The sequence below is a fragment of the Temnothorax americanus genome, unplaced genomic scaffold, assembly GCF_048541705.1.
Source record: "Temnothorax americanus isolate GAGA-0224 unplaced genomic scaffold, ASM4854170v1 Scaffold9, whole genome shotgun sequence".
NCBI classification, from domain to species: Eukaryota; Metazoa; Arthropoda; class Insecta; order Hymenoptera; family Formicidae; genus Temnothorax; species Temnothorax americanus.
The window spans coordinates 221,002-234,640 of NW_027509812.1; the positions used below are offsets into that span (position 1 = coordinate 221,002).

Below are 13,639 nucleotides of genomic sequence, written 5' to 3' on the forward strand. Positions count from 1 at the left end.
TATCGCGAAAGATCGTCTATCGAATAAACGAATTAAATCGGAACTATAATACATTTGCCTTGTTTGCATGGACAAATAAATTCCTGTGCATGCTTTACGAACACTTTTAAAAAATTCAAAGTAAACATAATGCAGATCCTGAAGCTATATTTACTCACTCGGATGCGGTAACATTTATTGACCATTTCGTCTTTCCGTTTGTATATGCATAGAACAGCCCTGCTTAACAGGACGATCGCGTAAGCCGTTGAAAAGATTCCGAAAGCAGGTGCTTGCGCCATTCGCGACGTGCATAAGAAAAATGCGCAAGAATTCTCTCGAGAAAATGCTTTTGCATTAACTTTTTGAAATGGGACACCGAGAAAGAATATCATCTTTAAAGATATACTTTTCCTCAAAACAAGCTTCAGCAAATGATAGAAACCTAATGTATGTCGCATCGTTTATTTATGCATTTAAATTTCTTGGTTTATTCGTAGTATATCTTGAGTTTTTTCGAGATATATATCTATCAAAAAATATACATGTGTAGTGCGTATCATTGTTTTATTTTGATTAATTATTGGAATAAACTAAATTTTTTACGTTACGAAATTCCGATGCATTATGCCACTCGATTGCTGCACACACACTGTATCAAATCCCGATGAAATCCAATCGGGATGGATTTTATAGGAAGGATCACAGAATTTCGAATAAATCATTCGTGAAAATATAATTCGACGAGCTGTATTCGAAAACGCGCGATCGAGTGATGCCCGACACACCGGGCCGGGCGCTTAAGTATTTACCGCAGTCAAATTAATGGTTCGTAATTTAACGGTTTGTAAGTGCAAACGCGCGTAATGAAAATCAATGGCACGTGCCAGACGCGATACAGTTCTATTGTAATCCCGCGTGTCTCGCGCGCCGTTCTACAAAGCTTCCACGCAGCTTGAATATAGAAAACACTCGTCGGGGGCTTTTATTTTTCACGATAATAGGATATCCTATTTTTCGTTATAGAATTTTTTCCGACCAAAAATATCGGCTAACGACGTAACATCGTGTTTCTACGCCGCCCAGTATTCCAAGCAATGCTGTTGATACACGGATTGCAACAGGAAATTTCAGTCGTGATTCGTCTATACATATATAGTAGAAATGTGGCAAACTATTGGAACCATCCTGGAACCGTCACATGAATTTAACGATATTTTATACGCGGAATTGCAACTTTATGTCTTTTAAATTCAATCGGAAATTTGAAAGTTATCCTAACTTGTTCAAAGTTTTTCTTCCGCTCCTGAATTCGGCGCGCGTAATGTATCGTTTCGATTATTCGAAACAAGCGCACACGTGTTCGACGAATCGATCCGATCTTACGAGGGTTGTCGAAGGATTGTCGTTGTTGTCACGCTTCTAAGGCGCCTGGAAGTAAACTCGAACATTAACCCGATAATGACGTAATTAGTTTCGAGATAGTCCGCATCAGTTATCGATAATAGCGTCATTCGTTTAGTACACCGACATGTATTTACCACTTTTCTTCTTTCTTTACTTTCTTCCTTCTCTGCCCAGACGTTACACTTTAAAGAAAGAATGCGAATTTATATACAGAATTTCTACATTCCATATTCCATGTATAAAACATTAAATTCGCGTGACGATTCGAGGAAGATCGAGATTTATTCATATTTTATTTATATGATAACACGAAAGAAAATACAGATCTTTTGTCACAGATATGATGTAATATTTGAAATTCTCTACTTTCACACACGTTCAAATTATTTTCATGCAATTATAACGAGATCTTTACTGCACAACTGATTTTGATAAAACGATATTTTTCTCTGACATTTTCTCTAATATTTCTTTTCGATATGCATTCTATTATTTTTTAAGAAAAACAAACCGTAAAAATATTATAGAAATATCATTTGCATACAATACGTTATCAATTTACATGTGCGCACTAATTGCGCACACATAAAAATAAACCATTCTCCTTCCAAGGAAAGCATTTACTTATTTTATTTTATTTCTCCTATAAGTAAGCTTACACCAAAGAATATTTTCTTACTAATAGCTTTCAAATATCTCGACACAAGTCTTTGAAAATCAGAATATTGTTTTGAGTAAATGTAATGCTTATAATGACTTTATGGTAGATTTGCGAATTAAGTATTTGATAAGGTTATGTATCCGCAAATCTACCATAAAATCATTATAAGCATTACATTTACTCGAAACAAATATTCTGGCTTTTCAAAGACATGTGTCAAGATATTTGAAAACCATTAGTAAGAAAATATTCTTTGGTGTGAGTACAAACTTACTCTCTAAGAGAAATAAAATAAAATAAATAAATGCTTTCCTTGGCTGTAGAACGATTATTCTTCTCTGTGCGTCGTCTCAATCGATAAGAAGCAATGTAACCCTTATACATTTAAAGTAGAAGCTCTCTTATTTTATTAAATATCTATGTCATGTGATCTACCATCGATTTATAAGAGAAATTTGCAAGATCAATCGATGTCGTTTCTCTTCGTGTATTCGTTGATAACAGCAAGCTTTATTCATAAACAATTAAGCGTGGCTTTTGCTAAATAATAATTGCAATAATGCCCGGATCTGCATCTTGTAATTAATTAAGTTGAAGTAACGAGCACGAAATATATTTCGCTTTTCCAGACGTAAACAGCAACAATGTTGTAATTACAATCGCATCATGAAGTTCCAAGTCTCTTTAGGAAACTTAAGAAAAAATCGTGATATAATTCATAAAAGTAAAAACAGATCTCGTGGAAAAGAAAGAGGAGAGGAATAAACTTTTTACCTATTTTAAAACTTTTCATAATGGATAACTTTTACTCAAAACTTTTTCTACTAACGCATGGTTTAAACGTTGTAGCACCTTATTGGCAAATATCTGAAGAAGTTTTAGAAAAGCAAAGTTCACGAAAAGTGTCAATGTCATTCGTACTTCATCATTTTTTTTTTTTTCATCTCAAGATATATTTATGGTGAAAGATCAGTTTTTTTTAGAAAGTAGAAGAATACTTCTGAAATATCGCAACAAGGAACAAGGATACATGATAACAGATAAATGGAAATCCGCGTTCGCCCCTCGCACGCGAATCCGAATCTTAAATAAGAAACGCGATCGAGATGTTACGGTCCATCGTGGCTGTATAAATATCCCCGGCGAGCCACGCGAGAGACCGACTTCGGGATATTACCCGTCAGATTCATCCGAATCCGCCGTAAAATGCGGGGGCGGCCAACCGAAAATGCATTTCGCGATCGTTGCAACACGCAATCCGCAGATGGTGACAAAAAAAAACAATGCCTGCACACGCAGGCTGGTGGTGGATTTGCGCGCGCGTGCTTAGCGTAGCGTGCGATACATTTACCGCAACTTAAAATCAATTTCATCTCGACCATATTTATCTTGACATTTTGTTTTAACAAAAGGTTCAAGCAGCAATAATCTCTTTTAATTTTGAACGATTGAGGACATTTTACTTTAACAAAAGGTACTTAAACAGTAATCTCTTTTAATTTTCAGCAATTGAGGATTCAGAATTTTTATAGATCAAACTTCCACGACTGAGGTTTATTTTTTATCAATGTAGATTAACTTTAATCTCGGTTAACTTAGTCTTTATCTTTTTCTAGTTCTAAGAAAACTAGAAAAAGATAAAAGGTAAGTTAAATCGAGATTGAAGTTAATCTACATTGGTAGAATTGGACATGAAATGCACATATTAAGATGTTACTCCTAATAATTTCGGGTATATTGGACTTCCTTTCTTACATGGAATTTTATTTGATACACAAACAACAAAATATTTAATTATAATATCATTATAATATCAATTTTTAAAAATGTTTTAATGTTAAAAAACATCGATTTCGGATTTAATCGTGACATCTTGCTACCAGATGAGGCACGCGCGAATTTATCCGGCCACCCCGTATACTCGCAAAAATCTAAGCGGAGATTCTCGGAGCAAAAATTCCGGGGACTCGCGTCCGAATCCAAGCTGAAAAGTCGCTCGGAAGCGCGAGACACGTTTCGCAACTGCGAGAGAGTATTGAACCGGAGAGAGTCAAATCCGTCTCCAAGATTGTACACGGGCGAGAGATGCACCTGTCGGCGTTTCCGTTTGTCTTCGACAACGACGTCGAGATTGTCGAGAACGACGTGCCGGAGCGCGCGCGCGCGCGCACGCCTGGCGCAACGACGACGTCGAATTGTCGCGAGCCGAAATAAATGCCGAGCAGTTATTCGCGAGCATCGCAATGTGGAGAATGTACTCACACTCACCTTCCCCGACGCCCCACCATCTCGCGTCGCGCCCTTCGCCCTGCCGCTCCGCTCCGTTCCGTGTCGTCGCTCCGGTCCCTCGTGCAAACGCGTCCCTCGAGGAGGCGCCGGTGATTAGGACCGCTTCAGGACCGTTTAGGTCTCCGGCGGCAGTCTCCGGTAGGCTTATTCTATGCGGTGACGCCGTCGCGAGACGCGACGATCGTCCGCCGTTTGACGCGGCACCGCCGAACGTTACACGCCCGCCATGTTGGATGCGCCGCGTAGCGTAACCGTAAAGCCCGTATCAGACTACCGACTGCGAAGGCCGACCCGACTGCCGATCGCGACTGCCGACTCTAATCGGTCAATCACATTGCCCAATCTGTCACCAAGTCGCCGATGCTGACTGATCGTATTTAAGCGAATTTTAGTGAGAATATGGCATTAATATTACCGAAAAAAAGTATTTTTTTCAATGCATGCAAAATTTGAAAAAACGAAAAAAACTTGTTCTTCTATGTTTCGTGTTTATAATAGAAGAAATCCGATATAAAAAGCAAAGGTTATGGGTAAAGCCATGGATAGCACAGAGGCAAGAACAAGGAATACATCGCAATTTTTTTACTGAGTTAAGTCTTGAAGATCCAAACAAATTTTGCAGGTATTTTAAAATTAAAAAATTAAACATTTTAGGTATTATAACTTATAAGAGTAGACGTGATATAAAGTTTTTGTTTTTATTTTGAACAGATGTTTGAGAATGGACACTGCCACCTTTGAGGAGCTTCTTCATAAAGTTGCACCTTTGATTATGAAACAAAATACTCATCTTAGAAAAAATATCCCACCAGCAGAGAGATTATCTCTTACCGTATCCACAGGACACCCGCGGAACATTACAAATTACAATTAAACTATCACGTGATCGGAAACTGTATTTCTATTGGTTTCGACTTTGAGTCGGTGAGTCGAGAAATAGACCAAAGTCTAAAATGCGAGTCGGCCGACCAGTCAGTCGGCGCTTCGTTGTGATTGGCTAGATGTGAGCCGGCAGTCGCGATCGGCAGTCGGGTCGGCCTTCGCAGTCGGTAGTCTGATACGGGCTTAACGCTTGAATTCGAATCCGCGGCAACTTCATTACGTCGCGGCCGGGCCGCTCGCCGCCGCCTACGCAGTGTCGCAGTAGTACGCCAGCGGATGCTCGAGACGCGCCGCGATGCCGGTTGCCGGTCACCGTTGAGGCGCAGGAAACAGGTAATTGTCGATCGGATTCCCGAATTGATACCAATTGAGAACTCACCTTGCTCCGATCAGTTATACTTAGTCGTTGAAGTCCGCTCGTCTCCGACGGCCGACCGGACTGGACTCCGCTTTCGAGGGAGCGCGGGAGACGCGACGCGGACGCCTGGCCATGTTGGAATGCGTGTCGCGTAACGCTTGACCACTTGTATTCGAATCCGCGGCAACTTCATTGTGACGCGATCACCCGCGACGATGGACGCCTACGCCAGAGGGGCTCGAGACGCGCCGCGATGTCGATCACCGTTGAGACGCAGGAAGCAGGTAATTGTTGATTCCCGAATTGATACGAGAACTCACCTCGCTCGATCAGCCGTCACTCGTCTCCGGCGGGGCTCCGCTTTCCCCCGTAAACGCGGCGAGGAGCACGGGAGACGCGACGCGACCCCCGCTCGACCTCCGATTTCCGAAACGAAATACTCGTACACATACACGGAAAAAGGTATTTACCGTATGAGATCATGCAAGGCGGACCATGAAACGCGCTGCGCCCTGCCACTACGCTGGGCCGTGTCCCCCACTCTTTTCCGTCGTGCGCCCATGTCAAAACACGCTGCCGCGCAGCAACGTCTTTCCTCGTACTAAGCACGATATTTTTCCGTGCATCGCACCGGCTTTCGTACTTTGCGCAGCGCTGCAAGATACGACGTGCTACGTTCGCAACGCGAAAGCCGGTGCAATGCACGGAAAAATACCGTGCTTAGTACGAGGAAAGACGTTGCATGGGCGCACGACGGAAAAAAGTGGGGGACACGGCCCAGCGTAGTGGCAGGGCGCAGCGCGTTTCATGGTCCGCCTTGCATGATCTTATACGGTGAATACCTTTTTCCGTGTATACGCCGCGCAGTAGCCGAGCGACCGTGCTGGTCGAAACGGAACGTGCGGCAAACGCGGTTACGTAGTTGTGCGTGAGTTACGCTGTGTAACATTTATTTAATAATTTAATCGCGATTTTTATAATACGAATTATAAATCGTTTTGGCTCTGCATCTTCAGCGACTCTCCAATGAGTTTAATGTGATTATTTAAACTACCATGTATGTCGACATTTATTATTTTAACATGAAACAGTATTATTTCAACTTCATTGGTACAGTTAAATTAACTATATATATATATTTTTTTAGCAGTGGCCACTTATGGGAATGGCTAAAAATTACTAAAATTGGGTATAACTTGACACTACAAGTTTAGCAGCGAGAGGAAATCTATCGTCGAGGAAACAGAAAAATTCTGCGAAATATTCGGACTGGAAGTGAAAATTGGGACTAACCGGCAAAGAGAGGTGAAATCCGTTAAAAAACATTGCTGGCGTAAAAAAAAACAGCTCGGATAAAAAAAACGAACAGTCTTTACAACGTCGCCAACATCGTGTCGTTATTTTAGATACCCCGCATATCGACAGGAGCATTCGGAGGGAAAAGTATAACCAGCTTGACGCGTTGCGTACCGACGTGTGACATGGGTTTGACTTTCCTGCGTAGTTCAAACACCGGCCGGCATAAGTGAATAGTATTCGCGACCGCAGCTCGTGCAATATTTCCAAAATACACCGTTTCTGTAACCCCACAACGAACTTGAGTGCAACCAGCTCGGCCGTCGCGTCGGGCCTGTCGTTTTCTCACCTACTCAATATCTCAGGTATTTCAAAAACATGTCTATTTATATTGCAAATTCCACCGTTTTTTCGGCCGCTTTCGCCTCGAGCCTCGTCGTCCGTATCGCGCCTACGGTCTGGAATCTGCCCCGGGACCGGAATTTAATCTCGTAAAAAGGGGGGCACGCGTGGGAGGCTATCCTTTATAGGCGGCGACGCGGGACGAGCTATGAAATCTGCGGGACGTGACGTTGATTATTTCTGCGAGTCGGACGCGCCGTCGAAAACGTCTCTATCACCGGTCAATACGTTCAAATCGCCGTCGTTTATGACGCGTGTTTAATTAGTAAATTTTAATAGGGGAAGTCGTTTCGGGAGGAGAGGAAGGGGGGAATGCCGCGATGCCGCCTGTCATGGATTATCGATCGCGCTTTTATTTTCGCGAGTTAAACGAGGGGAAACGACAACCTGATTGACGAGAACAAAGAGTGCGGTCATATAAAAATTTCCTCGACTCCTCTCACAACGCGAAAAACGCGTAAGTATTTGCGTCACCGCTCTGTGTTTGCGATTAATTCACAATATTATAATCCGTATGTATTCACTAATTCAGTTCGTGCATGTCGAAATTTTGATTCGCGAGCGAAACGCTTTCCCGTCTCTGTCCTCCCCCTCCCGCTGGATGAAAGACGGGAATACAAAGTGCTGATTTAATTAATTTATTAGTTTAATAATCGTATACGGAAACGCGAAGCTTTAATCGCGATGAATATAGAGCGGTGGTGGCGCGTATTCGCCGCGGACGAAAGTATTTTGCGCGCGGCAGCGGCATTAATTCAATTGCATCGGGACAGCAAATTCCATAATGAGAATGTTTTACATGCTGGTTAGAGTAAATACGAACGCGGGATTATGAATTAACCGGGTAACGAAATATAATATAGTGTTATTGATACACATCGAGGTCGCGTATGCCGTCCCTAGCTGCCGCGAATTATCGTTTAAAAGATGGAAAATCGCAAAATTTATTATACCAGGATATATCTGCAGAATATTGACACTGACGATTAATCGTACTATAGCAGTTGTGTACGGGCATTATTTCATCCGATTGACAATCCGTTGCTCTTTCCCGTCGATTTAATTGACCGTGACTGAAGTCTCGCGTCCAGTAAATTTTTATTTAAAAAAAAAATAGGGATGTATTCTGCATGGCTTCGTCGGTCGAGGTTTCTGGCGTGTATCAGAATTTCACGGAACGATTTGACGAAGTTGGACGGGTGAAACTCGACGGGAAAAAAATCTAAAACTTGGGACACAGGCACGTTCAACGTGAAAATAGATGTGTCAAGTGCGACATAAATACCTCCACCGCGCGCGAACGGTCAGCCGATAACCGCCTATTTTTAGTTCTTATTTGCAGGCGTCCCGCGCATAATATCGATATTGCAATTTCTGCCGGCACAAGATACTAATAGCTGTTTTTCTGCGCATCTACATATCGATTCTCGGACATATACACGATGCCACGATGCCAGAAGATAGTAAAGTTGTGTAGATAGAGGTATAAGAAAATTTGTGTTTGCTGAATCGCGAATAATTTCGCAAAATAGAGAGAAAGAGAGAGAGAGAGAGAGACCTTTTTCTACGTTTTCCCAGAATTGTACGGGAAAGATAATTGTATACTAAAAACGACGCGCGCTGCAACTGTTCAATCTAAATGCTAAAAAAGTCATTGCATTGACCGCACTCGGTGCGGTTCAATTATGAACAATTACGGCGAAATTGCATTTGGTAATTACATACGTAATATGCGAATAACTTGTTTCCGATTGACCTGAGTGCAACTTAAGTTTCAAATGCACACCATAGCGTTCGCATTTGAATTTCTAACACGGGGAAAAATTCGAAACATAAAAAAATTTAGTGATAGCAATTTTCATGAATTTCCACGATTGTAGAAAGTCTGCGTATTAACTAATTAAAGAGCAAACGAGTTTTCGTGTAATGCGAGTCTGTTACTCTCAAAATTCTCGTAAGAGGTACCGGTATCTTATAATAAGCTTAATTAACGAGGTATGCTATTATCACATGCCCGAATTAAGAGATAATTGTCAAGAACTTTTAGAGCATAGGTACTTGGAAAATCCATTAGTGTATAAATTTCGAAATATTAATAGCCTATATTCTATGTTCTGTGTATCCTATATTTATATTATATAATATTCTATATTTTAAAAAGAAATAAATTTCGAAGTATTATTATTCTATATTTTCATATCATTTTCAAATTCTACGTAATAGTTTTAATATTATTTCTTTCATGAGAGGAAGCACGAAAGACGGTTAAATTAGTTTATTGGAAAAAAAGGAATCTTGTCGCATCTGGTGAAAGCATTGTATTCTCAACGATGCAAAGTGCTTTCGACTTTGATTTCATTTTACGATTTTTATTTAACGTGGAATTTTGCCGGGCAGGATGATTTTCGCTAGGAAAAAGTTTACTATTTTATTTAAATACGTTAAGTGCATTTTAATACAGCTCGTCTTTGTTAGATATTATTTTAGATTTTCTTCTCGCGACATTTCCATATTGGCTCTCACTACCCTCGTATTTTTGCCTTCGGTTTACGAATCGCCGTGTTATTTCTAAATTAAAAAATGTTGCCGCTTAATATCTTCAAAACGAAGTTAATGTATATAGCATGCCGAACTAGATTCGTTGCATCGTAATTGAATCTCGTCTCTCTGGTCGATTTTATCGAAAAATTTAATGTAAAAGCTTTAAAATAGAAAAGAACTTTTGCATTCTCGGATAGCCTTGTTGCAGCGCGTTGTTTTTAGTCCAATTATTTTTCCATTATGCAGAACTTCTGTTACGCTGCGTCCAAGTATATTGATGCATATCACTGAAATTCTATACCGACGACGCGACGTGGGATCCACCGTTTGTTTTACTACTCCACTCTGGTCTGGTTTATGCGCTATGGCGTCTACTATTACTACTTTGGTTTACGAACTTCGTTAGAAACGATTAGCAGAATAGCTCTTCTGCGATACGAACTGTTATCGATTAAATGTATATTGATTCTAGCGCCGCTACAAGGCGCGTTATAATAACGGCGCAATCTCTTGGCAGACTGTTTGTCGCATTAGTAATTGCAACATTAGTCCGAACTAGCTTTGACGTAAGTTTTAATGGGACTCTCCAATCATACCTACTTACATGTTTGATAACGACGCTAGTATAGTCGCGAACGTTAAAGTCGCGATGTGCACTGCACGGACGATGAAACGTATATTATAATTTATCTACTATTCTAAGTTTTAGCGAACAAAGAACTAAAGTTAATAAACAGAAACCCATCAAGAAATTAGAATAATTGTTTTTTTTTTTAAGACAATTTTTTTTACGATCTAATGCACTGTATCGTGGGTTTATTTAGTACAGATAACGATTTTTCATCCTAAAATTTATTCAGTTTTATTTTTTTCATGCGTGTTTGTTCACCCTGCATTTTTCACGCTCGATAACGCATAAAACTGATGCGCTACTCTTGTCGCCGAAGTTTACGCAGTCCGATGGATACGGAATTCTATATCGGTGACGATACTTTAGATACAGGAATGGTCTGCGCAGCTCGATGCAACGTTCCATCTTTCAATTGACTCGTTGCGAATCCATTTTTGCACATTCACGTAACTGAAATGCGCGTGCATGGCTTCAATGTTTCTTTCTGTAGTGAATATTTCCGTACGCCAATGCACAATAGTCCTCGCAACAGTCAACATTTTTTTCGGAGCAACTCTGAAAGCTTACCGGATTCTATTTCGGCAATCTGGACACCCATTGCCTACCTGCAATATTGTTGTTGTTCCACCCGTCGCGCTCCTTTTTTTCGAGTTCCATTTGTGCTTGTCACGCACTGTCAAAACACGCCCGGAATGAAATTTCTATCACGTTCTTTATTCCATCGTCCATCATTTTAATTTTACCTCGAGCCTTTGATTCTTCCCCTTTTCTCTTTTATCTTGTTTTACATTCATTTGTTCATTTTTGTTAGATGAGCATAGGAGCAGACGCTGTTTGATGTCGACGTCGCACACGATTTTTAGAAGGGAACAATAAACAGCGTCAAAATCGTGCAGTACTTATAGCCTCTATCAGATTCAAAACTATGGAGATTTTTTTTTTTTAAACGTCGTGCCATTTATTAGCGTTTGCAATTTCTTAAATAATACAATCGTCGACTTATCTAATAGTTGTCTAACAAAAATAACAATAAGCGATCGTTGTGTGCGTATATTATTTGGAAATGAATGCATACTGCCTGCGTATTAGGATTTGCAGCACGTATATATCCTGCACATGTCGCCGTATATAATTTTATGACAATTTCTCGTTTTCTTCTAGAATGAACATTACGATCGATCCAACTTCTATGATAATACGTCCCAATGGTCGCACTGATGTATACGAAATTGTCTCTACGACAATGTAGGATATTAGGCCTTAACCGCGTCACATTTTATTCCGGGTCATCAGTCCGATCTGTACTTAATAACATTTTTTTAAGAGATATTTTCGAGGAGCCTGGTACACCGTATCAAATTTCTTCATAAAAGAGACACGAGAAAGCTGAAATAATTACTTGTCTTTTCGAATACTCTCTGTATTTAACTATACGTCGCTGTAACTTTGTGAAAGATAAACAAACGAAAAACAAATTTAAAAAAGGCAAATTAAAGTGCAATTTCTGCCACGATAACATAACAGTTTTGTGTTTTGTGCTCATACTCGTTCAATTTTGCCGGCCTTGCCAAGCTGTCGCAACAAAAGGCAATTAACTTTATTACTTCGCCCCTCGTCGACGCTTTACTTTCTCAATTTTTCCCTCACGGAGATTTCCGTTTAGCCGTTTGGAGGGCGGCGTCACCATTAAACTTACTTTTCTTCTACGCGAGTGAGAGCGGACGAGAGCCTGCCGGAGAGGCGGATATTGGAATCGCGATATTTTCATTCGCAAAAATTCGAAAGCGAATATATCCTTCACGGAGGAAAAGTCGTCCGTTCGTGAGGTGGCATATTCCAGAAATGATGCTGTCGTGGTATACAAACTTCGAATTTTCAAATTACCAAAATCGTTGCTGTTAATATCCCGCAAAACTTGGCGCGCATTCACGTATAGAGAGCTCATTCGCGTTACAGATGTATACATGCATGTCGCAGTATATGTGACGAGGCTTTATACGCACCCGAGTGTTATCAAAACCTTGCTCAACCTTTTTTTTTTATACGGGAGACACAAATGGCCAGCAACACGCGTAGTCATAAAACATTTTTTAGTGCGCCAATGAAATCTGTATTTGAAATCAAGATTTTCGCGATGTTCTGCATTGCAATAATATTTTGATCTCGCAATAAATCACGATTTAGCGTAACTTTTTTTTGTTTTTCGAAAAAAAAAATCGGGAAACGAAATCGCCGAGAGATCCATAAAAGATTTCTCATTTCGAAATCGGGAAAAAGGGCTGGAAGGACCGCTCTCGCGCGAGCGGCACATATCGGTCATAAATTGATGCGGTTTATGAGCTTCATCGACGTTCCCCTTTTTGTTTTTGATTAACGTTTTAAAATGCGCAACGCGCGCATCGCCGTGCAAATTGCCATCAGAAAGGATCACCCGGGAAGCCCGCCAAGCAGGCCAGGTCAATAAAATTCGGTATAAAGAACGTGCATTGCCCGGGACATGTAAATTCGGTTTGGAGAGTCATGTGCTTGCCGTCACGGCTATATCGTGCCGCATGTCGTTCGTACGTATGTCGTGTGTACGTTTACCCGAACACAATATTTGCGTACTGTCGGTCTTTGAGAGAACAGTACAATGGTCCTCGTCCAAAGCGACCGCGCGACGTCGTGCCCGCAACGCGAATAAACCAGCTCGCGACGCGGTTTCCAACTAAAATTAATTCGTCTCCTGCCATAATGACCGTCGGGCGTGCTGCGCATTATTCATCATCAGGACCTCCGACTCGGTCGATCTAAAATTATTTTAGCCGCTTATTTTGAGTAAAGTAAGCCTCGTTTTGAAAAGATTAGAACTTTATTTTATTTTTTTTTCTCGTACGGGTTAAATTAAAATTTGATGACAGATTTTTTAATCAATTGTGTATATATTATGAAAAACCTAGATATTATTTTAAAATAATGATAAATTCCTTAGTTGTTGAAGTTACAATTGATATTTCCTTTACGACGCATCGAAAATGGCCAATGTATATAACGCTTTTCAATTTTTTACAATACGTGTCTTTAGCCTAAGTACTTAAATGTATTTTAGTTCTTCCTTACTTCGAAACTTATTCTATTAATCCTCTTGGGAGCCAGAAAGCAATTATTTTTATACCTACCAAACTACACTTTCTCTCGGACGTGAGATCCTAAC

General features: G+C 40.5%; 1 protein-coding gene and 2 long non-coding RNA genes across 9 annotated transcripts in view; 2 read left to right on the plus strand and 1 right to left on the minus strand.

Annotated features, from left to right (window-relative positions):
- Nucleotides 1-4,590, minus strand: part of LOC143907930 (uncharacterized) — a 103,992-nt gene extending 99,402 nt beyond the window's left edge. Inside the window, exon 1 of the long non-coding RNA XR_013260005.1 lies at nt 4,316-4,590. This is a non-coding gene — a long non-coding RNA (uncharacterized LOC143907930). The remainder of the gene's footprint in view (nt 1-4,315) is intronic.
- The window catches only part of LOC143907924 (cyclic nucleotide-gated channel alpha-3), a 184,399-nt gene that overhangs the window by 76,813 nt on the left and 93,947 nt on the right, over nt 1-13,639 (plus strand). The window lies entirely within an intron of this gene.
- Nucleotides 5,409-11,931, plus strand: LOC143907931 (uncharacterized). Its single transcript, XR_013260006.1, has 4 exons — nt 5,409-5,860; nt 6,724-6,881; nt 6,983-7,237; nt 11,608-11,931. It is a non-coding gene; the product is annotated as an uncharacterized LOC143907931 (long non-coding RNA).